Source organism: Dama dama, chromosome 15 (genome assembly GCF_033118175.1).
Source record: "Dama dama isolate Ldn47 chromosome 15, ASM3311817v1, whole genome shotgun sequence".
NCBI classification, from domain to species: Eukaryota; Metazoa; Chordata; class Mammalia; order Artiodactyla; family Cervidae; genus Dama; species Dama dama.
The window spans coordinates 55,794,290-55,817,899 of NC_083695.1; the positions used below are offsets into that span (position 1 = coordinate 55,794,290).

The 23,610-nt window shown below is 39.5% G+C and overlaps 1 protein-coding gene across 13 annotated transcripts in view; it reads right to left on the reverse strand.

Moving 5' to 3' along the window:
- The window catches only part of SGMS1 (sphingomyelin synthase 1), a 331,989-nt gene that overhangs the window by 164,675 nt on the left and 143,704 nt on the right, over positions 1-23,610 (reverse strand). For 7 of the 13 annotated variants that reach the window (XM_061162095.1, XM_061162099.1, XM_061162087.1 and 4 more), the window contains 2 exons: positions 11,998-12,033; positions 5,839-5,982 (listed from right to left, as the gene is read on the reverse strand). The exons of 1 other annotated variant lie outside the window; for it this stretch is intronic. The gene's annotated coding sequence lies outside the window, so the exon portion shown is untranslated. The remainder of the gene's footprint in view (positions 1-5,838; positions 5,983-11,997; positions 12,034-23,610) is intronic. 5 more of the 13 variants (XM_061162092.1, XM_061162093.1, XM_061162094.1 and 2 more) reach the window with 2 other exon arrangements.

A 23,610-nucleotide genomic window follows, 5' to 3' on the forward strand; every position in this document is an offset into this window, starting at 1 on the left:
TCAGGTTTCCACAGGTCACGACAGCTGCCTGACTTAAGTGTTGAACACTTATAAAATATTTAGGCAAAAAAAATCGAGGGAGAAATGCTCAACTAACTAGTATATGAAGCATCAAGTACCTCAAGAAGCTCATAGGACCAAACTATCTACAAATAAGGATTTGAGAAGTTTCTTGTAACCACGGAAAAAACTGAAGTTACTTGTCATAGATGGGTTACCTCAATGAAAGAAAAAGGAGGTTTCAAATTTTACAGGTCAATGGGGAATTTCCAGTACTTCCTTCATGCATTTGTAACAGGAAATTCACAAGTCAGGTTCTCTTTATAATGTGTCAGAAGAAGTGATGTGGGTTTTCTCATCATATTCTTAACCAGCATTAGTTATTTTACAAGATCCCATGAAAACTAGTGGCATTTATGGAGTTCTTGTTTCTTTTAATATTTCTGTCCTACCACAGTGTCCTAATGTGGAGGGGTATTAACAAAACTGAATGAGAATTAGGTCTACCTGAGCGCCGAAGGATTGATGCTTTTGAACCGTGGTGTTGGAGAAGACTCTTGAGAGTCCCTTGGACTGCAAGAAGATCCAACCAGTCCATCCTAAAGGAGATCAGTCCTGGGTGTTCATTGGAAGGACTGATGCTAAAGCTGAAATTCCAATACTTTGGCCACCTCATGTGAAGAGTTGACTCATTGGGAAAGACCCTGATGCTGGGAGGGATTGGGGGCAGGAGGAGAAGGGGATGACAGAAGATGAGATGGCTGGATGGCATCACCAACTCGATGGACATGGGTTTGGGTAGACTCCAGGAGTTGGTGATGGACAGGGACGCCTGGCGTGCTGTGATTCATGGAGTCGCAAAGAGTCAGACACTGAGCGACTGAACTGAGTGACTGACTGAATAATGGGATGGAATAACTTATGTTATTATCCACATGGAATACTTTGTTGCCACTTTTTAGCATGATGTAAAAGAAAACTTAAAAACGGGAAAAACAAGTTATACTGAGCAAATATGGATCTACAAAACTTTAATTCTAATTTTGAACTTTTTACAAGGTATACACAGTCCTAAGAATAAAATCTTGAAGCAGCCACACCAAAATATTATCAGTGGCTACCTGAGAATGGTGGCTTTTTTTGTTGTTGTTTGAACTTAATACTTACCAAACTTTTCTACTTAGAATCAGGAAAACAGTACATTTAAAAACAAAAAGAAATTTCCCTTTTAGTAAAATTGATACAATATACCTGAAGTTCCAAGGTTTGTACATTTCATAAATGTTGAGACTCATATCCCACTGCCAGACCTGTGTGACTGTGTAGCCAAACTCCAGCCACACCTGCTTTGGAGGGGACTCAGGTGAGCCAAGCCTAATTGTTCCTGGCAGCTTCCCTGATGACTGCCAAGCAGGATACCTGGGTTTGATCCCTGGGTCGGGAAGATCCCCTACAGAAGGGAATGGCAACCACTCCAGTAATCCTGCCTGGGAAATCCCATGGACAGAGGAGCCTGGTGGGCTGCAGTCCGTGCAGTCAAAGGAGAGTCAGACACGACTTAGCGAGTAAGTACACAACATGCAGTGTAATAGGCTCCATGTGGGAAAGGACACGCAGAAACAGCCAGGCACATTTCCCAGTTCTCAGCCCATCACAACAGAACTGTCACTGCTTGGCTGTAACCCCATCAGTGACTGCACCAGGCCTATCTAGAAGCCTTTGCTTCTGTGAGGACGAGCCCTATTTAACTGTTTGTTTTAAGACTGCCTTTGTATTAACACAAAGCAGAAAAAAATCCTTGGCACATTTGCAATCTGAATGTCACCACCGTGTAATCAGTGGGGCAGAGTGATTGTTCAAAGCACAATCCGTGAAATCAGACAAATCTAGGTCCGGGTTCTGGCTCCACCATTCTCTAACTGCACAGGCTTGGGTGAGCTTTGTCATATCACAAGCTTCAAGTTGTCCATCTTTCAAAGAAGGTTGCCACACCAACCCGCCCAGGATTTTAGTGAAGATTCAAAATACTTCTCAGTATACAGAGCCTCTGCTAATTTAATAAAAATATTTTAGAAGTCTAAATGTACAGATTTTCAATTCATGCAGCCCACTACTGGGGATCGAAAAAAAAAAAAAAGATACGACTTATTCTTAAACTCAAACTTAAAACACATCTTTCAGGGCAATGTCCAAGCTATATACACACTTCAAAACAATCATCTGAGCCAAAACTAAGCACTTGAATAGATGGTTCTATATTTTAAAGGATTCAGGCTCTGAAATAAGTTTGTGAACCATGCAAGAAGATTTCTAGCAAAATCTCATCATTCCTTATCTATATCATCTTTAATATTGAAAGTATCTGGGCACTGGTGCAAATGCTGGAGACACAACAGGATTACATCAGAAACATCAAGGTCCACTCTTACTCCCAAAGAAAGTGAAAGTGTTAGTCACTCAGTCGTGTCTGACTCTTTGCGACCCCATGGACTGTACCTCTCCAGGCTCCTCTGTCCATGGAATTCTCCAGACAAGAATACTGGAGTGGGTAGCTATTTCCTTCTCCAGGGGATCTTCCTGACCCAGAGATTGAACCTGGGTCTCCTGTATTACAGGCAGATTCTTTACTGCCTGAGCCACTGGGGAAGCCCTGTACTTCCTATACTGGCCTCATAAGCAATTCAAAATGGATCAAAAAAGATATCAGAGCCTCTGTTAGAAAGAGGACGTATTTTAATGATGTCTCATGCCAAAAATATATTCTCAGTAAAATTATAAAGTTAGAAAATACTTGATTTTAATTTGCTATATAATGCTATAAATATAATTATAAACCAAATAAGAAACCAAGAAATGGGAAAAAGTAACAAGAAATTGTGAAGAAGGTAGAGCAGAAGGTTACAATTCCATAAACATTTGCATATTTTTCCAACCCTGCTTCAAAAAGGGGAAAGGGCATGGTATACTGTCTTTTATTGCGCACAATACGGGACAGACAGACCCAGTGCTGAATTCCATGTCTGCCTTTACTCTCTCAGAAATAGTAGGCCGGTTATTTAACCACATGGAACCTCAGCACCCTCATCTAGGAAAGCAGGAGTTGTTTAATGTTCTCATGATGGTATGATGATTAAAGAAATAAATTACTTGGCACAGGGTTCATTTAAAGTAGTCTACATTGGTAGATGGGGAAAAAAACCCTAAAGTATCAACGTGACTTACAACATGACATAAAAAAAAAGAGTCAGTTAAAAAAAGAGCCATTAAAAAAAGAGCTAGTGAATCAAAAGATGGACATCCACTGAAAGTCACAAAATACAAAATAATGCATGACACTGACCCTGATGATAAACTTAGTTGAGAAGATAAGAATTATCGCTATGAGCAAGAAAATGAAGTTTACCACTTAACATTGTAACTTGGTTGGGGGTGGGGGTGGGTGTTGGAAGGTCAAGGAGACTAGCAGGTCAAATTCAGTGACTAATAAGGAACTGGTGAATCCAACGTAGCTACCACCCAATCAGACTCAGATATGGCCTTGATGTCACATAGGGTAGAGAAAAAGCCAATAAATAACAGCTTATTCAAAGGACACATTCACTGAGCTTTGATACTGGCTGGCCCATTCTCAGAAGAGAAGACAGTGAGGTTTCTGGTTAGAAATTTACTATTGCTTTCTAATGGCCAGAGTCAAATATTGTCTCTATTGTTTATCATCTGCCAAGCAATAGGAAGGGCTCCAGAGGGACTGATCAGAGCTGCTTAAAAAAGAGATAACTCATCCCATTTCTGTCCTTTATTGAGCCCATCTTTGCATGAAATGTTCCCTTGGTATCTCTAATTTTCTTGAAGAGATCTCTAGTCTTTCCCAATCTGTTGTTTTCCTGTATTTCTTTGCATTGATCACTGAGGAAGGCTTTCTTATCTCTCCTGGCTATACCTTGGAACTCTTTAGTATCTTCAAGAAAATTAGAGATACCAAGGGAACATTTCATGCAAAAATGGGCTCAATAAAGGACAGAAATGGTATGGACCTAACAGAAGCAGAAGATATTAAGAAGTGGCAAGAATACACAGAAGAACTGTACAAAAAAGATCTTCACGACCCAGATAATCACAATGGTGTGATCACTCACCTAGAGCCAGACATCCTGGAATGTGAAGTCAAGTGGGCCTTAGAAAGCATCACTACGAACAAAGCTGGTGGATGTGATGGAATTCCAGTAGAGTTATCTCAAATCCTGAAAGATGGTGCTGTGAAAGTGCTGCACTCAATATGCCAGCAAATTTGGAAAACTCAGCAGGGACCACAGAACTGGAAAAGGTCAGATTTCATTCCAATCCCTAAGAAAGGCAATCCCAAAGAATGCTCAAAGTACCGCACAATTGCACTCATCTCACACGCTAGTAAAGTAATGCTCAAAATTCTCCAAGCCAGGCTTCAGCAATACGTGAACTGAGAACTTCCAGATGTTCAAGCTGGTTTTAGAAAAGGCAGAGGAACCAGAGTTCAAATTGCCAATATCCGCTGGATCATTGAAAAAGCAAGAGAGTTCCAGAAAAACATCTATTTCTGCTTTATTGACTATGCCAAAGCCTTCGACTGTGTGGAGCACAATAAACTGTGGAAAATTCTGAAAGAGATGGGAATACCAGACCACCTGACCTGCCTCCTGAGAAACCTGTATGCAGGTCAGAAATTAACACTTAGAATTGGACATGGAACAACAGACTGGTTTCAAGTAGGAAAAGGAGTACGTCAAGGCTGTATATTGTCACCCTGCTTATTTAACTTATATGCAGAACACATCATGAGAAACGCTGGGCTGGAAGAAGTACAAGCTGAAATCAAGACTGCCGGGAGAAATATCAATAACCTCAGATATGCAGATGACACCACCCTTATGGCAGGAAGTGAAGAGGAACTAAAAAGCCTCTTGATCAAAGTGAAAGAGGAGAGTGAAAAAGTTGACTTAAAGCTTAACATTCAGAAAACTAAGATCATGGCATCTGGTCCCATCACTTCATGGGAAATAGGTGGGGATACAGTTGAAACAGTGTCAGACTTTATTTTTGGGGGCTCCAAAATCACTGCAGATGGTGACTGCAGCCACGAAATTAAAAGACGCTTACTCCTTGGAAGGAAAGTTATGACCAACCTAGATAGCATATTAAAAAGCAGAGAGATTACTTTGCCAACAAAGGTCCATCTGGTCAAGGCTATGGTTTTTCCAGTGGTCATGTATGGATGTGAGAGTTGGACTGTGAAGAAAGCTGAGCACCGAAAAATTGATGCTTTTGACCTGTGGTGTTGGAGAAGACTCTTGAGAGTCCCTTGGACTGCCATGAGATCCAAGCAGTCCATCCTGAAGGAGATCAGTCCTGGGTGTTCATTGGAAGGACTGATGCTGAAGCTGAAACTCCAATACTATGACCACATCATGTGAAGAGTTGACTCGTTGGAAAAGACCCTGATGCTGGGAGGGATTGGGGGCAGGAGGAGAAGGGGGCGACAGAGGATGAGATGGCTGGATGGCATCACCGACTTGATGGGCATGAGTCTGAGTAAACTCCGGGAGTTTGTGATGGACAGGGAGGCCTGGCGTGCTGCGGTTCACGGGATCGCAAAGAGTCGGACACGAATGAGCGACTTAACTGACTGACTGACTGAACTCATCCCATTACAAAGCCAAGTTCAGAGAACAACAGCCACTAGTGTGTGTGAGGCCAGAGACTGAGGTCCTGCTCTCTGAAGGTTCCCAGAGAACAGCTCCACTTGACTTCCTACGGCAGAGTGTGCCACACCAGGCTCAATGCAAGCTCTAAGTCATGACATACCTCCAACAGCTACTGTTTTGCATTTATCGCTGGGTTCCTTTAAAATTATTCTCATGTACACTTCCTGAGGCAGAATCTTGTCTTCTATTTCATAAGCTCTCTTGTCAGATACTTTTGTGTATTCCAAAGAACTTAATGGTGTACCTAGAAGAGAAGAGCAATTTAAGCTTAATCACCTTGAAAATGGAATTCCTATGTGGAAAGAGATCTTACCAATGAATACACTTCACTGTAAACAAGAGCATAAATAAGTTTTAAAGTATCAGGCTGGAGACAAAAAATTCACAACTGACCTTCCCCACCCCCATATTTTCTCATTCCCATCTTTTCGTTTCTTTATCTCTTTCTTTCAAGCTTTTTATAAAAATTGTCATAAAATATGCATAACATAAAACCTATCCCATCTTTTTTTAACTGAAGACTAAAGTCTGTAATCCTCTATCTACGCCTCTATAATAGAGGCATCTCTTCTTCTATATATTATCTGTTATCTTCAATTGTCAACAAATAACTGATATTCACAAATTTTAGCAGTTTCACTATGAAAACAAAGGGCAATTACTAAATTACCCACTTTAATAGTTGGTTGATAAAAAGGTGTTTTCCTCCAGGCTAAAACATTACCCTCATAAATGATACTTTTTATACTTACATATGTATAAATGGGTGGGTACATAATCAGGAAGCTGGAGATAATGTTTTGCATCCAACAAATACTAAGAAAGTTGTTCATTTAGTCCCTCACTGATGGTGATTTGTACTTACATATGAAAGAATGTGGAATCCAATGGCATCTATTTTGATCATGTTAGATTTAATCAGTAACATTCTATTTCTTTTCTTTAGGTTAGTCTATTAGATGTGGGTTTTCAACTCTTTTCAGGATCACATAAGCCCTGCATCATAGGATATCTGCTGAAACCAAGCCTGTTCTGAAGTGAAAGTGTCAGTTGCCCAGTCAGGTCCAACGCTTTGCGACACCATGGATTGTAACCCACCAGGCTCCTCTGTCCATGGAATTCTCCAGGCAACAATACTGGAGTGGCTTGCCACTCCCTTTTCCAGGGGATATCACCACTCAAATTTCAGGAGGATCTTGAACTCTTTGAAGCCTATCCCTGGACCCCCAGGATAAAAACCCTAGGGATTTACATGGACCAAACTGGGTTGCTATCTTAAGCCAACTAGCAGGCTTAATTCTGTGATAGTCCCTAAGGACCTAGTTACACTAAGCAATCTCCCATTTTAACCAATCTTTATCCTATCTGTAAGAAATAGCGCCACCTTTGTAAATAATCAAATACAGTCAAAAGAAAGCTGTCACAAACTAACTAAAAACAAACAAAAAAGACTCTCTTGCCATTACCTTTAAACTGTTCAATTAAAGCTTCAGAGAAAAATATATTTATACAAAAGAACATTATCATCTTCTATTTTGGAGGGGGAGGGAGGGGTATGCCAAATGGCTTGCAAGATCTTACTTTTTCAACCAGGGATTGAACCCACACCCTCGGCAGTGAAAGCATAAAGTCCTAACCATTAGACTGCCAGGGAATTCCGAAGAACATCATCTTTTGACCAAAATAGAGTGTAAACACCTAAAGGTAAATCAAGGGCTCTCCCGCACCTAAAAAAAGTAAACCTCAGGAAATAGGGTGTCACCTTATATTCAAGACCTCACTAAGTCTTATGAAAAAAATCTGTTTACTTTGAGTAATGAAATAATGTTTGGGAAAATAATTTTAATTAATGCTATCCTTGGATGCTTATAGGTCATTTGACAGAAAGTGGTTAATAAAAAGAATCAAAGAAACAGATTGAACAATTATTTTCAGAGGTAGGATCTAACAATAGCAAATGTGAATTATCATTTTTTTTAAAGCCTTTTAAATATCACTTTCAAGAGCAACATGGATGTGGGGATTATGGATGCCCAGTGGAATAGGTCTTTTATCTCTACTTCCTTCTGAATCCCATTAAAATTAGAGCAAAGAGGACAAAAGATATAAATCCATAAGGACAAAGAGAACAGAAAATTAGTGAGGACAACAGACATCAGTGGCATTCTGTAAGCTGAAGGCCACAATGGCATTCTGTAAGCTGAAGGCAGAGATGACTGTTGAACAGAGTAGAGCAGAAGAAGGCAGGCCACAAGCTCACTGCCTTAGAAGCAAACAAAAATACCCCTGATTGCTCCAGAAAGGCTCAGGAAATGGAGCTTCTGGTTCCTGGGAGAAGAGAGGAAGGAGCTGAGAAGAGGGAGGTAGACTGACAGACTGTATAAAAGGCAGTTGGACCCTTACTTTATACTTTAAATAAAAATGAACTCAAATTGGATTAAAACCCTAAGTGTAAGACTTGAAACTATAAACCTCCTAGAAGAAAACATGGGGCAAAAATTTCATGACACTGGATTTGGCAATGATTTCTTGACTATACACCAAAAGCATAGGCAACAAAAACTTTCAAAAGAGACAAATGAGACTGTATCAAACATAAAAACCTCTGTGAAGCAAAGGAAACCAATGAAGCAGAAGAAAATATTTGCAAATTATATTTGTGATAAGAAATTCATGCCCATAATGTAGAAAGAATTTCTACAACTCAATACGAAAAGCCAAATAACCCAAATAAAAAATGGGCACAAAACCTGAAGAGACATTTCTCCAAAGAAGATGTACAGACAGTCAACAAGCATATGATAGTATCCTCAACATCATTAACCATGAGGGAAATGAAAATCAAAACCAGATAAGATACCATCTCACACCTGTGAGGATGACCACAATCAAGACCCAAATAACCAGTGTTGGCATGGAGAAAAGGGAACACTTTGTGCACTGCTGGTAGGAGTGTAAAATAATGCAGCCCCTTTATGGGAAACAGCATGAAGTGCAGAACCTTCAAAGAATTAAAACTGAACTACCCCATGACCCAACAGTCCCACTTCCAGGGCTATTACCCCAGGCCCAAAACTGAAAGTGGGATCTCAAAGAGGTATTCGCACAAGCTTGCTCACTATAGCTTTATTTACAATAACCAGGAGGCAACAGATGCATGGATAAAGAAGATGTGGTATGTAAATATAATAAAATATTATTTACTTCTTTTTTTTAACATATGGAACTCTGCTAAATGTTAATGCAGCAGCCTAGCTGGGAGCGGGGTTTGAGGGAGAAAGGATACATGTTCATGTATGGCTGAGTCCCTTCACTATTCACCTGAAACTATCCCAGCATTGTTAACCGGCTCTACTCCAATACACAATAAAAAGTTCAAAAGGTAAAATTTTACTCTTAAAAAAAAAAAATGAAATACTGTCATATGCTACAAGGATAAACCTTGATTGAGGGTACTACACTAAATAAAATAAGCCAATGACAAAAGTAAATCCTGTAAGATTCCACTTATATGAGGCAACTGAAGAAGTCCAACTCTTTAAACAGAAAATAGAACAGTGGTTGCTAGAGGCTAGGGCAAGGAGAGTTGATTAAAAGGGTATAGAGTTTCAGTTTTCCAAGAAGAAAAAATTACAGAGACCTGTTGCCTAACTATGTGAATACACTTAACACTACTATATTACACATTGAAAAGGTTAAGATAGTATATTTTAAATTATTATTTTTACCCCAATAAAAAAATTAAGGAGAGTATCCTGATTTATTTAGATGGGTTCAGTGTAATCACGTGCTGTGTGCTTAGTCACTCAGTCATTTCTGACTCTTTGCAACCCCATGGACTATAGCCCACCAGGCTGCTCTGTCCATGGGGATTCTCCAGGCAAGAATACTGAGTGTGTTGCTATGCCCTCCTCCAGGGCAACATAATCATCAGAGTCCTCAAAAATGAAAGAGGGAAGCAGAAGAGAAGCTCAAAGAAACGCAACATGAGATGTATCTGACCTGCACTGCTCCTTTAAAGGAGGGGGTGGGGGTGGGCCGAGAGCCAAGGAATGCGGCCAGCCTCTAGAAACTGCGAGAAAGCAAGGGAATGGACTCTCCTCTAGAAAGGAATGTAGTCCTGTAGACAACCTTGACTTTGCTCCAGTAAGACCCGTGCCAGACTTCTGACCTACAGAACTTCAAGGTAATAAACTTGTGTTATTTTAAACAATAACCAAAAAACGTAGTTAATACCCCAGGTCTTCTCCCCAACTGGTAGAGCCAGACCAACCGTCCCTACTTCCATGACGGAAAGTAGTTTACTCTCTGGAGAAAATGATATAGCAAGATTTCAGACTTAGAGGGCCAGAATAGACACATCAAGAGCTCAGTGTTTATAGGCTTGGGTGGTGAGACCTCTTGCCCCCTCCCCCATGTGGCTCACCCAAACCCTCACAGGCAGGCTTTTACCCCAGAAAAAGGTGAACAAAGGAGGACCTTTTGGAGAAATAGAAAGATCCAAGAAAAAAAGATTTGCAGATTCTGATATCTAGGAGTCAGCAGCTCAAACATCTGGGTTCCTACCCCAAAAACCTATAGTAAAGCCCACTAGGTAAACAAGTTTCCTGTCCATTTTTTATAGTCTCACTCCCAAATATGAACAGGCTATTAAAGTCTCACCATTAGGGAAAAGCCTCTACCATTAAAATCAGGGGCCAAAACAAGCTGATAAAAAGAGGAAACACAAATCAAGCTGATTAAAAAAAGAAAATTATGAAGAGCAGGCAAAAACTATGCAACAGCAAAATAATTCAATTCATATTCTCAAGTGAAAAGAGAAAACATTATTTCGATGAAATAAGAGCAGGATCCCATTTTTGAATGAAATATTCAGAGGCCAATGAAAAATTAAATTTGAAATGAAAAATATGCTGGCAGAAATTAAAGTTCAAAACGTACTAAGAAAACCTCTTGGGGGGAAAAAAAACACAAAGTTAGAAGATAGCTAAGAAATATACATAAGAAAATTAGAAAATTAAGCCAATAAGTCCAAATATCTGACTAACAAACACAGAAAATAGAGAAAAGGGTGGAGGAAAGGAAATTATCAAAGAAACAGTAAAAGAAAAATGTCTAAATTAGAGGACATGAGTTTTTGAATTGAAAGGATCGTGTACATCGATAAACTGTATGACATAGGTTCCAATATGGATTTCAGAATTCTGGGGATAAAGAAGAGTCAAACATTTTCCAGAGAATCAAACAGTTCACACACAACCAACTAGAAAACAAAATGGCCTGAGACACAGCTACATAAGTCTCAAAAAATTCAGTCATTAAAAAAAAAATACTGTCACAATAAAGCAAACATTAAATATGTATTTAAGCACGGACTGTGACCTGACTGCATGAGGCAAGAAGTGTAGATGAGCACTGAAGGTAAAGAACTGTGTATGAGAGGCAAGTCCTCAGGAGGACAAGTGTGTCAGTCTAAAATTTAAAAAAAATCCAGTGCCTCCACTTAAAGCATACATCATGCCATTTAGAAATTGGAAGGTGAGTATCAGAAAATATAACTAAAAGAGCTGAAAAATACTATCTTTGGATAAAGGAGCAATGGGGATATAAGAACAGGTACAGCTGCACTATTTTAGTTTTCAACAATGTACATGCAATTACAGCAAAATAAGTAAAATAAATGAATAAATGGATGGAAGGAAGAGAGGGAAGAAGGAAAGCAAGAATATTTAACAGAGCAAATCTACAAACTATTGCACAGTGGAGATCTCCAATGTTCATCTATACAGAAAGAATGAAAATAGCAACTGTTCCAACATTATGCAAATAGATCCTTGTGAGACTTGGAACAAAATTTCCAATCACAGCACCATACATGAATTCCAAAAGTGCTATATCACCAACAAGTAAAATGATAACATACTTGGAAAGTAGTACTGGATGCTTCAAAGATGACTCTAATAATAAAGACATTGACATCAAATACGGTATGTAAAGAATTGGAAGGAAGTTATTCTGAAGTAGGAAAAAGTATTACTCGTAAAATTATGTTTCATATAAATATGTTCTTATTAAATACACATGTGCAAGTAAATTAATTAAATGGCATAAGTATGTACTTGACTAATACTTCTATATCCCTAAAACATGCCTTATACATTGAAGTTGACCACAAAAATTGTTTTGTTCTTCTCAGTGGGAAAACATGAGAAATGTAAACTAAACATAAAAGGTACATAAAGAAATTAATTCCATTTACCTGAATCATCTTATTTCTCTTTATCAGTCTTCCAATCTAGAAGAAAATAGGAAGTAAATTAAAGTGCATTCTTCTGGTAATGAGCTGCTTATAAGGGGAAAAAAAAAAAAACTGCTAAAATCCAAGGTGACTATTTACTTCTTGTCCCCTCGCCATAGCAAAAACCATTCTTCTGCACTTGCCAGCTAATTTCCAGCTGGAATGGTACTCAGAGTAAACTACAATACAAAGCCATGCAGAAGCAAGCAGGTAAAGTCAATGCCAATAAAAAATTGCATCCAAGTGCATCTAAAGGTATCACATGAGTTTTCTTTTCACTTTTTAAACTTATTTATTTATTTGTTTTACTTTTGGCTGCACTGGGTCTTTGTTGCTGCGCAGGGCAGGGGGGAGGGGTGGGGGGGGCTACTCCCTAGTTGCCGGGCACAGCCTTCTCACTGTGGGGGCTTCTCTTGTGGAGCGTGGGCTCCAGAGTGCGTGGGCTTCTGTAGTTGTGGTGCGTGAACTCAGCAGTTGTGAAACACAGGTTTCGTTGCCCCATGGCACGTGGGATCTTCCTGGACCAGGGGTCAAACCCATGTCCTCTGCATTTGCAGGTGGATTCTTAACCACTGGACTACCAGGGAAGGTCTCACAAGAGTTTTAGACTCATATATTAATATTTTATAAATTATCTTATCACCATTCAGCTAAGTAACAGCTAACTGACAACAGTGAGAAAGATAAAGAAGCAATAAAGTATATTTTCAAAACATAAGAATTGTAACTCTGGAGTGAAAAAGGTAGCAACATGTTTATTTTCAGTATCCTGTGATAAACCATAGTGGAAAAGAATATGAAAATGAATATATGTATGTATAACTGAATCACTTTGCTGGACAGCAGAAATTAATACAACATTGCAAATCAGCTATATTTATATAAAATGAATTTTTAAAAAGAGCATATCAAGTGAAACTATAGACCATGTAAATATGTTTATGGGTGGCTCAGTGGTAAAGAATCCACCTGCAATGCAGGAGAAGATGAAGGAGGCACAGGTTTGATCACTGGGTCAGGAAGATACCCTGGAGTAGAAAATGGCAACCCACTCCAGGATTCTTGCCTGGAAAATCCCACGGACAGAGGAGCCTGGCAGGCTGCAGTCCAGGGGGTCGCAAAGAGTCGGACACAAATGAGCAACTAAGCATGCACACATGGTCAAAGTTTATAAATAGACTTAAACCCACATCATCTTAAAGTTTAGAAATGCTTCCTCACTGACATTCATGAAAGACTTTCTCAACTAAAAATGAAATATAACCCTTTGAAAATATATATGTGAATATATACATGTGAATTACAGCATCTGCAAAAAGAGGGGGAAAATTACCTTTTAAAAAATAAACATTTGTATTAATGTACGCACAAAGAAAAGCGTACAGAAATCGTGTGTGTGTGTGTGTGTGTGTGTGTGTGCGCGCGCGCTCAGTCATATCTGACTCTTTGCGAGCCCATGCACGATAGCCCACCAGGTTCCTCTGTCCATGGAATTTTCCAGGCAAGAATACCGAAGTGGCTTGCCATTTCCTACTCCAAGAAAAGCAGAGAAATCTCGAGTGGATTAATTTTCCTGAAGTGAACACATACATGTAACCACCACTCTCCCCCAAAGGTCACCACTGTGATGACTTCAAATACCACATGTTAGTTTTGCCTATTGGATCAAGGGTTTTTCTGAGAGTCTAAGAATCTCTGCGTCTGAACCAAAATAAAATGCTTTAGGAAGAGAGAAGCAAGTAGTCAGAGATAGCAAGAAGATACTATTTCAGAAAGATGTTCACGTGTCTAAGATGGTACGACTATTTGACTGGCTGCGTGGTTGTGTGGAATCAATCTGCAAGGTCTCCAGAGACTGGAGGAAACGGAAGCTGTTTTGTGATATAAATAGCAGAAAAGGGCCTTCCTTCATGTTGTCCAGGATGTGTGTGCTGCTGGGAGTAAGATACAGAAAGTGGGAGCAGAGCAGAGGGGAGAAGGCAAGGCAGTTTGAATTTCCTTTCTACAGATACAAAAACACCTTTAAAATAAAGATAATTACCAAACTAGTAGGTTTAGTCTGTTGTTATTATTCAGTTGCTAAGTCATGTCTGACTGTTCTGACCTCATGGACTGCAGCCCATCAGGCTCCTCTGTCCATTGGATTCTCCAGGCAAGAATATGGCAGTAGGTTGCCATTTCTTTCTCTAGGGGATCTTCCCAACCCAGGGATTGAACCCATGTCTCCTGCATTGACAGGTGGGTTCTTTCCCACCTTCTAACAAGCTCGACTAAGTTACTGAGGCGTCACTTCATTTGATCTTCCAATTGCTCTGAAGATAGCCTATCTTATCGGCCTGTAGACAGGGAAGGATATTGAGTCTCAAAGCAGAGTGCCTAAAGTTAAACAGTTAGTAGGTGATGCAAAGTAGTTCTTCTTTACAGCTTGTATGCAGGGCTAGAGATACCGAAAACAAAAAGGAAAATGTTCACAGAAAAGAAGTCATTGTCATGAGATACAGAATATACTGTGTTATCCCTGCCCATGAATCATTAAAGGAAAAAGAACCAAGTAATTCAAATTCCCTAAAGTTTTTCTTCTGAATTACTAAAAAGTTAAATGATTCTTTTGCTTGTAAAGTAGGTCTACTCATCCTTCTGTACCTCAAAGGAGAAGTTTCAAAAGTAATGCTTAAATTTCACAAGGTATACATTTCTGATATGTTACTTTGTTTTAGCCACTCTGTATGGGGGACTTGAAAAGAACAAGGTGTCCCTCAGAGAAAGCCACAGATGCAGAAGGCAAGTGACCACCAGAACCTATGAGAATGTCACCTTCAAATGACATGCCAGACCTGCATGAATATCTAATGCTGTAATAAGTACTTTCAAAGAGCTGGGGCCACATCAGCAGACGAATGGATAAGGAAGCTGTGGTGCATGTACACAATGGAATATTACTCAGCCATTAAAAAGAATTCATTTGAATCAGTTCTAATGAGATGGATGAAACTGGAGCCCATTATACAGAGTGAAGTAAGCCAGAAAGATAAATATCAATACAGTATACTAACGCATATATATGGAATTTAAACAGATGGTAATGATAACCCTATATGTAAGACAGAAAAAGAGACACAGATGTATAGAACAGACTTTTGGACTATATGGGAGAAGGCGAGGGTGGGATGATCTGAGAGAATAGCATTGAAACATGTATATTATCAAGTGTGAAACAGATTGCCAGTCCAGGTGGGATGCATGAGACAAGAGCTCAGGGCTGGTGCACTGGGAAGATCCAGAGAGATGGGATGGAGAGGGAGGTGGAAGGGGGGATCAGGATGGGGAACACATGTAAATCCATGGCTGATTCATGTCAATGTATGGCAAAAACCACTACAATATTGTAAAGTAATTAGCCTCCAACTAATAAAAATAAAAGAAAAAAAAATTTTTGAAAAAACAAAGAGCTGGGGCCAAAAAAGGAACACTCTTCAAAACAGGAATTTGGTATTCCGTTCCTTGAGAGGGAGAGGAAATAAAATACCTAGAAAAGCTGTTATCAGACTATGTGACAAGGCCTTCTTGCATCCTCAGTGATAAATACAAAATAATGTGCTGACGACAATAACTATGACTGTCACACATCATGAAATGCCTTCACATTTAGTCCCAAAAGAACCCTACCAGGGGGGAGGGGTCAGCATCACCAACTAATCAAATGCAGACACTGGGCCCAAACAGGTTATATATTTAACTTGTCCAAGGTCAGAAAATTGTCTTGTGACAAAAGCCACAAGTTTGTCCAAGAGCACAATGCGAGGAAGTAGGAAAGGGTCCCAAATCAAGAGCATCGAATGCCCAAGACACAGGACAGTTTGGGTTTAATGATGAAAGCAACCAAATGTGGCTTTTCAATTCCAAATCATTTAATGATTATTTCACTATTTTCCAGTTTCAAGTTGTTTTTGATATGCCCTAAGCAAAGGTTATGAATGTGTCTTCCTTCTGTGAGATGGGGGGAAGTGTCTTGTTTGCCACTGGCTTGTGGACAGGAAATAAAAATAGGTCTGGATGGAGTCTTTTTATAGATGAGATAACTGCTAAAGCAGCTGAGAGCTCTCCAGCGATTGTCTTTATATGGGATCTAGCACAGGGGAAGCATAGTAAAAGCAGCAGGCTTGATGACAGTGGACACATGCTAAGCAGATACAATGTGAGTTCTCTCTAAGACTAGTGAGTAAGAGAGTTAACTATGTTCACCTTGCACACTAAAGCAGAAAAAAAATTACCCAAATTACACTTCGATGGCCGTGGCTCTAAACTTTCAATGATAACGAGTATAGTAGGGCAACGATCTTTGTAGACATTAACCCAGTGATACTCAGAAGAATACTGGGGGAGGTGGGACAGAGGATGGTACCTTTTGCTTATTCTCAATAATTCTGGTAGAGAAATACTCAAACTCTTGTGTTTTTACTACTGGTGACCTCCTCCCAAGAAAAAACCACACTGAAGTAAAAGATTCAAAGTAAAAAGGAATGATCCTGAGGAGCAAGTTTGAGGAAGGAAAAGACTTGAGTTCACAGCATGCTCTAAGGCCTGGCACACTCCTAGTTTACAAGTTTGTATTTGCAGGAGGGCCAGTCCTTCCAAGGCTTATGACCTCTGAGATCAAAGAGGGCAATGGTCCACCTTGGGGCTGGTTGCCCAGGAAACAGCACCGGGAGACAATTCTGGAACCAGCTGCCACTGTCCACATAGACATAAGACACAGAAATCACAGCAGGCGTGCTTCGTTTTGTGGCAGCTGTGTCCCAAACACTACTATTATATTTCAGTTGCCTCTTCTCAGGGGCAAGACGGTGTAATTAGACTTCAATAATACAGAGAGACCAAGACTGATTTAATTACATTTTTCTATTTTTAAGAAAATTTCTGTTAGAATTACCCTTTATTAGAATACTAAAAACCACTAAAAGTTTCCTCATTGTCACTCATAAACAGCGTGCTATGCCTATTAAATCTTAATTTTAAGAGAATTCAAAATCCAAAGTACAGAGTTAGTGCTTTCTTCCTCTAATATCTAACTCTCAGTAAACACAGTTTAACTGAAACTTTCCTTTCTTTCTTGGCTTGGAGAGGAATCTTTACATTCTTAAGACTACAGTTGCAAAGCCCCAGGCATCCTGTCTAGTTCATGGTGACTGAAAGCCGCTGTCTCCTGCTGGAGACATCGCAAGGCTTCCTCCGGCTAGCAGCTGGAACCAGCACTCTTCACCAGGGAGAACATGGTTCAACTCCACTCAGTGAAAAAGAAACAAAAAAAATTGTTTGCTCAGTCATGTCCAACTCTTTACGACCTCATGGACTGTGGCCTGCCAGGCTCCTGTCTATGGAATTCTCCAGGCAAGAATACTAGAGTGGGTAGCCATTCCCTCCTTCAGGGGATCTTCCCAACCCAGGGATCAAACCTGGGTCTACCTGCATTGCAGGCACACTCTTTATACTCTGAGCCACCAGGGAGGCCAGCCTTATTCTCTCCTTCACTGCAGCACATCCTTAATTTTTCCAAATTAAAACAATAACACAAAGAATAAACTGAATGTCTCCTCTCAGCCCTTCCCCAAAGCCTGCCTCAATTTGCAACCCGTCTGGATTCTCTTGGGTAAATCACAAGAGTTCTTTCTTCGAGTTGCTTGGCTGAGGTGTAAGAGAAAAACACAAAATATAAAAGACCATCCATTAACTAACTTCCCTGGGAGTTTAGCAACTGCCCAATTTGCCTCTCAAATGGCCTTTCCTTTTCCCTTTTCCTCTCTAAAATGCATTCGAATAGAGAACAAGTTCATTGCAAAGAAAAGGACAGGTTAACAAATAGCAGTCTATTAAAATGTGGAAACTGAAGGAGAGGATTTACTGGGGCAGATCCACTCAGCATCTAGACACTAAGTGGGGCTCAGCTGAAAGATACCAGGGGAATACCCACCCAGTGGAAAGGTTCTAGAGGAGGGGACGGATTCAAAGTTTGATTCAAAGATATTGAGGAAGACCTGGGTCTCGGCTGAAAGATACCAAGGTTGCTCAGTTGTAGGAGATTGGTCTGTGTTCAGTATAAGGTAAGAGGCTGATCTGATGCTTTTCCTCAGTTCAGCTGCAGCAACAGAATTTGTCAGGATAAAAGTGAAGATATCGCATGAGAGGTTAGCTCCAAAGAAAAGGGACAAGACTTCTCCTGGCCAGTCATGGTTTTCTCAGGTGACTGAGAAATTTGCGGGAGTGGTGAAAACCAAGTCTTCACATCATGCAGTGGTCCAAGGAAACCCACTTATTAATTAATTGCTTACCCACTCAGCGATCCGAGCAACCACAAGTAGTCTTAGACTGTCAGAGGGAGAAACCATGACATGTAAAAACCAGGTGAATCGACTCTGGAGTGATTCTGAGAAGTCAAGCTCACAAAAAGCACACCAGCCCACCAAACAATTTCACTAGTAAATTTTACCTAGTGATAAAAATTCAACTTAAAATGGGAAAAAGAGGCTCTCAAACAGAGAAACAAGGGGTATCAGAAAGCAGCCTCCAACACCCCAGCCAGGGTTATGTACATACAAAATTTATACTTCCAAGTACCTACTTAGTTGTGGAATTTATACTAAAGGAGATCTCAACCTAAAATGGCTAAATCAGGTTTTTGTTGATATTTTTAAATGGGTATTTTTGTGCACACAGTTAGAAAAGCTGGCTATAAGATCAAACGTACTGAACAGAATGCTTACTTTGGTATCTAGAAGCTTCTAAAAGAGGAAATGACAAAGTAACTTCTTTGCAGGAAACCAACAAGAAATTGCTTGAAACTTTATCAGAACTAGAAAAGGCCACTAGAACTAACTGCCTCTTCCTTCTGCTCTTCCCATGTATCCTCTTCTATTTGAACTCGCTGGCCCAGAAGCTTTTTCTCTTCCAACTCTTCTACCTCCTGCTGCTTCCCTTTCCCTAGGAAAGGAGGGGGGAAAAATCAGAAGTATATAGCTCTCTTAGGGAGAAGGGAATCGTCCTCGGTGCTTACCTGTACACCCTGGACTCATACGAAACTTAGAGCCTTAGCTAAGGAATTTCCTAATCCAAGTTAGGATGGGGATTTGCTAAGGAATCTGAGTTAACCATGTAGTCCTATGAGCCAGGTTTTCAAATCTATATGAACTAACACAACTGTTAGTTTCTGAGAGCAAAGCGAGGGAATGAATAGAGAAAGCAGAATGGAAACACCCTTTAATGGACTTTGAATCACATAGTCCAGAGACTTGCACTGAACGTAAGGAATTAGCTCAGAAATTATTCGAACCTATCCCGGAGCTCTCTCTAAAATCCACAAACTGGACAAAGATTCAACAATGCAAGCAAAGATGGGATGAATCAGTTCTGGACTATTACGAGAGGTTGGAAAAAAAAGTTTTAAGCATTATTCGGGCTTGACATCTGAATCATTCTCTACCCACCAAAATAATCCTTTGCTTAACTCCGCCTTTAAAGAAGGCCTTAATGAGAATTTGACTCTGGTCAAAAGACACAATCTAGGTTGGTCCATGTTACATATTAATAATGTCTTTGTTATTCTAGCTAACTAACTTGTCAAACCCATTAAAAAGAAAGAAAGGGTGGTATCTATGAAAATTATGAACCTTCAATTGTGCCAGTTAAGTACACAATGCCAGTCAAAGTTAATTGACCCCCAACCAATTTAATTCCCAAATAGCAGAGAAAGCTTGAAAGAAAAAAATATCTCTTTAGAATTCTTACTCTGAGGGAATAACTCCTACTAGGTGAACCTGATTTTCCGTTCTCTGTTTCTTGAGATCAGAGCTCTCTGGATCACTTATTTTATCTGCCTACCTGTTCAGGCACTCAGTCCTGTCCGACTCTTTGAGACCCCCATGGACCATAGCCTGCCAAGCTCCTCTGTCCATGGGATTTTCTAGGCAAGAATCCTGGAGTGGGTTGCCATTTCCTACTGTGGAGGATCTTCTCGACCCAAGGATCAAACCCGCACTCAGTAGAATATCAGATTTTTATCTTACCTAGACCATCTCCTATTTCTGAAACTGGGAGTGGGCAGGGGGGAGGAGGGGAACAAAGCCTTTTAAAATTTTCTTATTCCAACTGTTATTTACAATAAGTGAGTTTTATATTGTGATATCTGATTCATGACTAAGTTTAGAAAATAAAGATCTCTTGTTTCTGTCTGGATATATGTATGTATGTCTGGATATCAGTTCAGTTCAGTTCAGTCGCTCAGTTGTGTCCGACTCTTTGTGACCCCATGAATTGCAGCATGCCAGGCCTCCCTGTCCATCACCAACTCCCGGCGTTTACTCAAACTCATGCCCATAGAGTCGGTGATGCCATCCAGCCATCTCATCCTCTGTCGCCCCCTTCTCCTCCTGCCCCCAATCCCTCCCAGCATCAGGGTCTTTTCTGATGAGGCAACTCTTCGCATGTCTGGATATATGTCTCAGTATATATCTTTGTCTTTGGATAATATTGCTGAGGTTAATTTGTAAATGAGCTCTAATCTAACTGGCCTAAAGAAAAGTAAGTGCTAACAAATCAAACAATTCTAAATACAAGAGAAATTAAGCTAAGTGAATTCCAGGTTCATGTGAACTGGGAAATATTCAATATGAAGTTAATACCTGGTATTAGTGTTTGTTGATCTAATTAATATAGATATGTCTAAAGGTCATTACAATTAAGTATAATATTTCATTGTACCTAGGTTTAATGTCTTGTTACACCTGTTCTAAATATGTCAGCAGGGAAAGTAACTCGAGTAATGAAACTTCTAAGAAAAGAAAATGTAAATGACATATGAGCTTTTAGATAAACTCTATTAAAAATAATTATGCTTTAGGAATGTCTGTCTAAAATAGTCTTTCCAGATTTGGGTAACTTAATTTCTAGGGTTGGGCTAAGCTAAATGATTAAAGTTTATGGAATAGCCAGGTAATTTCCAAATAAAATAATATTCTGAAACATTAATCACTGAACACTAACTTCCTCTTAACACCCTGCTTATTTAACTTATATGCAGAGTACATCATGAGAAACGCTGGGCTGGAAGAAGCAAGCACAAGCTGGAATCAAGATCACCTGGAGAAATATCAATACCTCAGATATGCAGATGACACCACCCTTATGGCAGAAAGTGAAGAGGAACTAAAAAGCCTCTTGATGAAAGTGAAAGAGAAGAGTGAAAAAGTCGGCTTAAAGCTTAACATTCAGAAAACTAAGATTATGACATCTGGTCCCATCACTTCATGGGAAATAGATGGGGAGACAGTGGAAACAGTGTCAGACTTTATTTTGGGGGGCTCCAAAATCACTGCAGATGGTGACTGCAGCCACGAAATTAAAAGACGCTTACTCCTTGGAAGGAAAGTTATGACCAACCTAGATAGCATATTAAAAAGCAGAGACATTACTTTGCCAACAAAGGTCCGTCTGGTCAAGGCTATGGTTTTTCCAGTGGTCATGTATGGATGTGAGAGTTGAACTGTGAAGAAAGCTGAGTGCCGAAAAATTGATGCTTTTGACCTGTGGTGTTGGAGAAGACTCTTGAGAGTCCCTTGGACTGCCATGAGATCCAAGCAGTCCATCCTGAAGGAGATCAGTCCTGGGTGTTCATTGGAAGGACTGATGCTGAAGCTGAAACTCCAATACTTTGGCCACCTCATGCGAAGAGTTGACTCATTGGAAAAGACCCTGATGCTGGGAGGGATTGGGGGCAGGAGGAGAAGGGGACAACAGAGGATGAGATGGCTGGATGGCATCACCGACTCATGGGCATGAGTCTGAGTAAACTCCAGGAGTTTGTGATGGACAGGGAGGCTTGGCGTGCTGTGATTCATGGGGTCGCAAAGAGTCGGACACGACTGAGCGACTGAACTGAACTGAACTGAACTGAACTTCCTCTTACAGAGAAACAAAAGAGATTTTGCACTATTAATGAATATGTTTGGTGCCAGTCTGAGATGTTCTCTATAAGAAAGCAAATGTTTTTATAAATTATCACTGGTATTTATGTTCACCAATCTACAGAATACTAATATAAAGGACAGTTCATGATTACTTAATAAGAGTGGGATATATGTTTTTAGTTAAGAAGGTGAGGAATGACATTGCATTTTGTTAACAGAAAGAGAAGTAGGTCTGACTTACAGGTGTTTGTCTTGGAATAGGAAAATAAAATTATGAATACAGAAAGTGATTAAAAAGGTTTGTGGAAAGTGAAACCTGAGAAAAGAGTTTTGTGCATGGTCTGGATTGACTAAGTTTAAAATAAATTTAATTGAATAAATGAATTTAAAAGTAAGCTGATACAAAACTTTAATTTGGCTTTTCTCTCTGTTAAGAAGACCAGCTTTCTTCAGATGCTGAATTACCCTTGATAATAGATTTTCAGCTTCTTTACTTAAGTGATCTGTTTTGCATTTGCCTTTGAAATCTTTTATTGTTACTTTGGTTAAGTGAATAAGTATTGTTTCACAGTGACCTATGATCTTACCTGACTGTTTTTAACCGTTTTGATATTTACTGACAAAACTTCCTAAATCAAATTCTAATGAAGTCCTTTTGACCTCTAGCTAACTTTGGGAGGCTTCAGTGGGCCCCTAAAACATCCCCAAGAGAGATATTCAACTAGTTAGGTTCATTTGATATGTTGAATTACATGGAAAGTATTGTCAAATGAGTAATAAATCTCCTCAGGTTATAGTGTACAGTAAATTTTAGTTATACCTAGGAATTATATGGAGTTCCTAAAATTCTGATATGTCCCACTAAAATGTTATCAGTCATAAATCTAGTTACCATCTTCAAGTGTTGTCACAGCAGTAATCGTCTCTTTGTCAATGGCATTGTAATCAGATTTTAAACATGACTTCTTAAGTTTTTTGTCATTATAAACAGTTATGGTTTATTCTGATACTTTTGCAAAAATTCTTCCTCTTCAAGAAGATTTATAGAAAAGACTTTTGGATAAATGCAAGTTTCTGACTTTCAGACCAAAATGCTGGACTGGGTAAGAAATTAAAGGATTCTAATGGGAAACCTGAAGGCTTCATAAAAGATTAACAAACGGACTGAATGAACTGGTGAATATGCTTATAATTTTTATAGTTTCTATCTGAAAAATTACTGGTTTTAATCTGTGTTTTCCAGGTGTATGGAAAACCCTTCCCCTCAAATTAATTATGACTTACAGTAATTTTGTAAAATTATACCTTTATAAGCAGAATTGAAACATTTCCCCTTTCTCTCTATCTGATCCCTCCAGAGACAGGAAACTGTTATGTTTCCAATAGCTTTATCAGATAAATTAGGAAAGCTATGTCAATAACAGGTACAGAAATCTCAAGGAATTTTGGAGATCTTGAGAAGGGAGGAATTCACCTAGATCTGTTAGGTATGACTTTCCTAGCCTGAGAGGTTTTTTTTAAAAAATTCAGTCTGAAACTTTTATAAAGTTTCAGCAAAGCAAGAAAATAAAAAGGTCTATGATTAATTATAGTTACATAAATGATTGGGCCAAGTTTA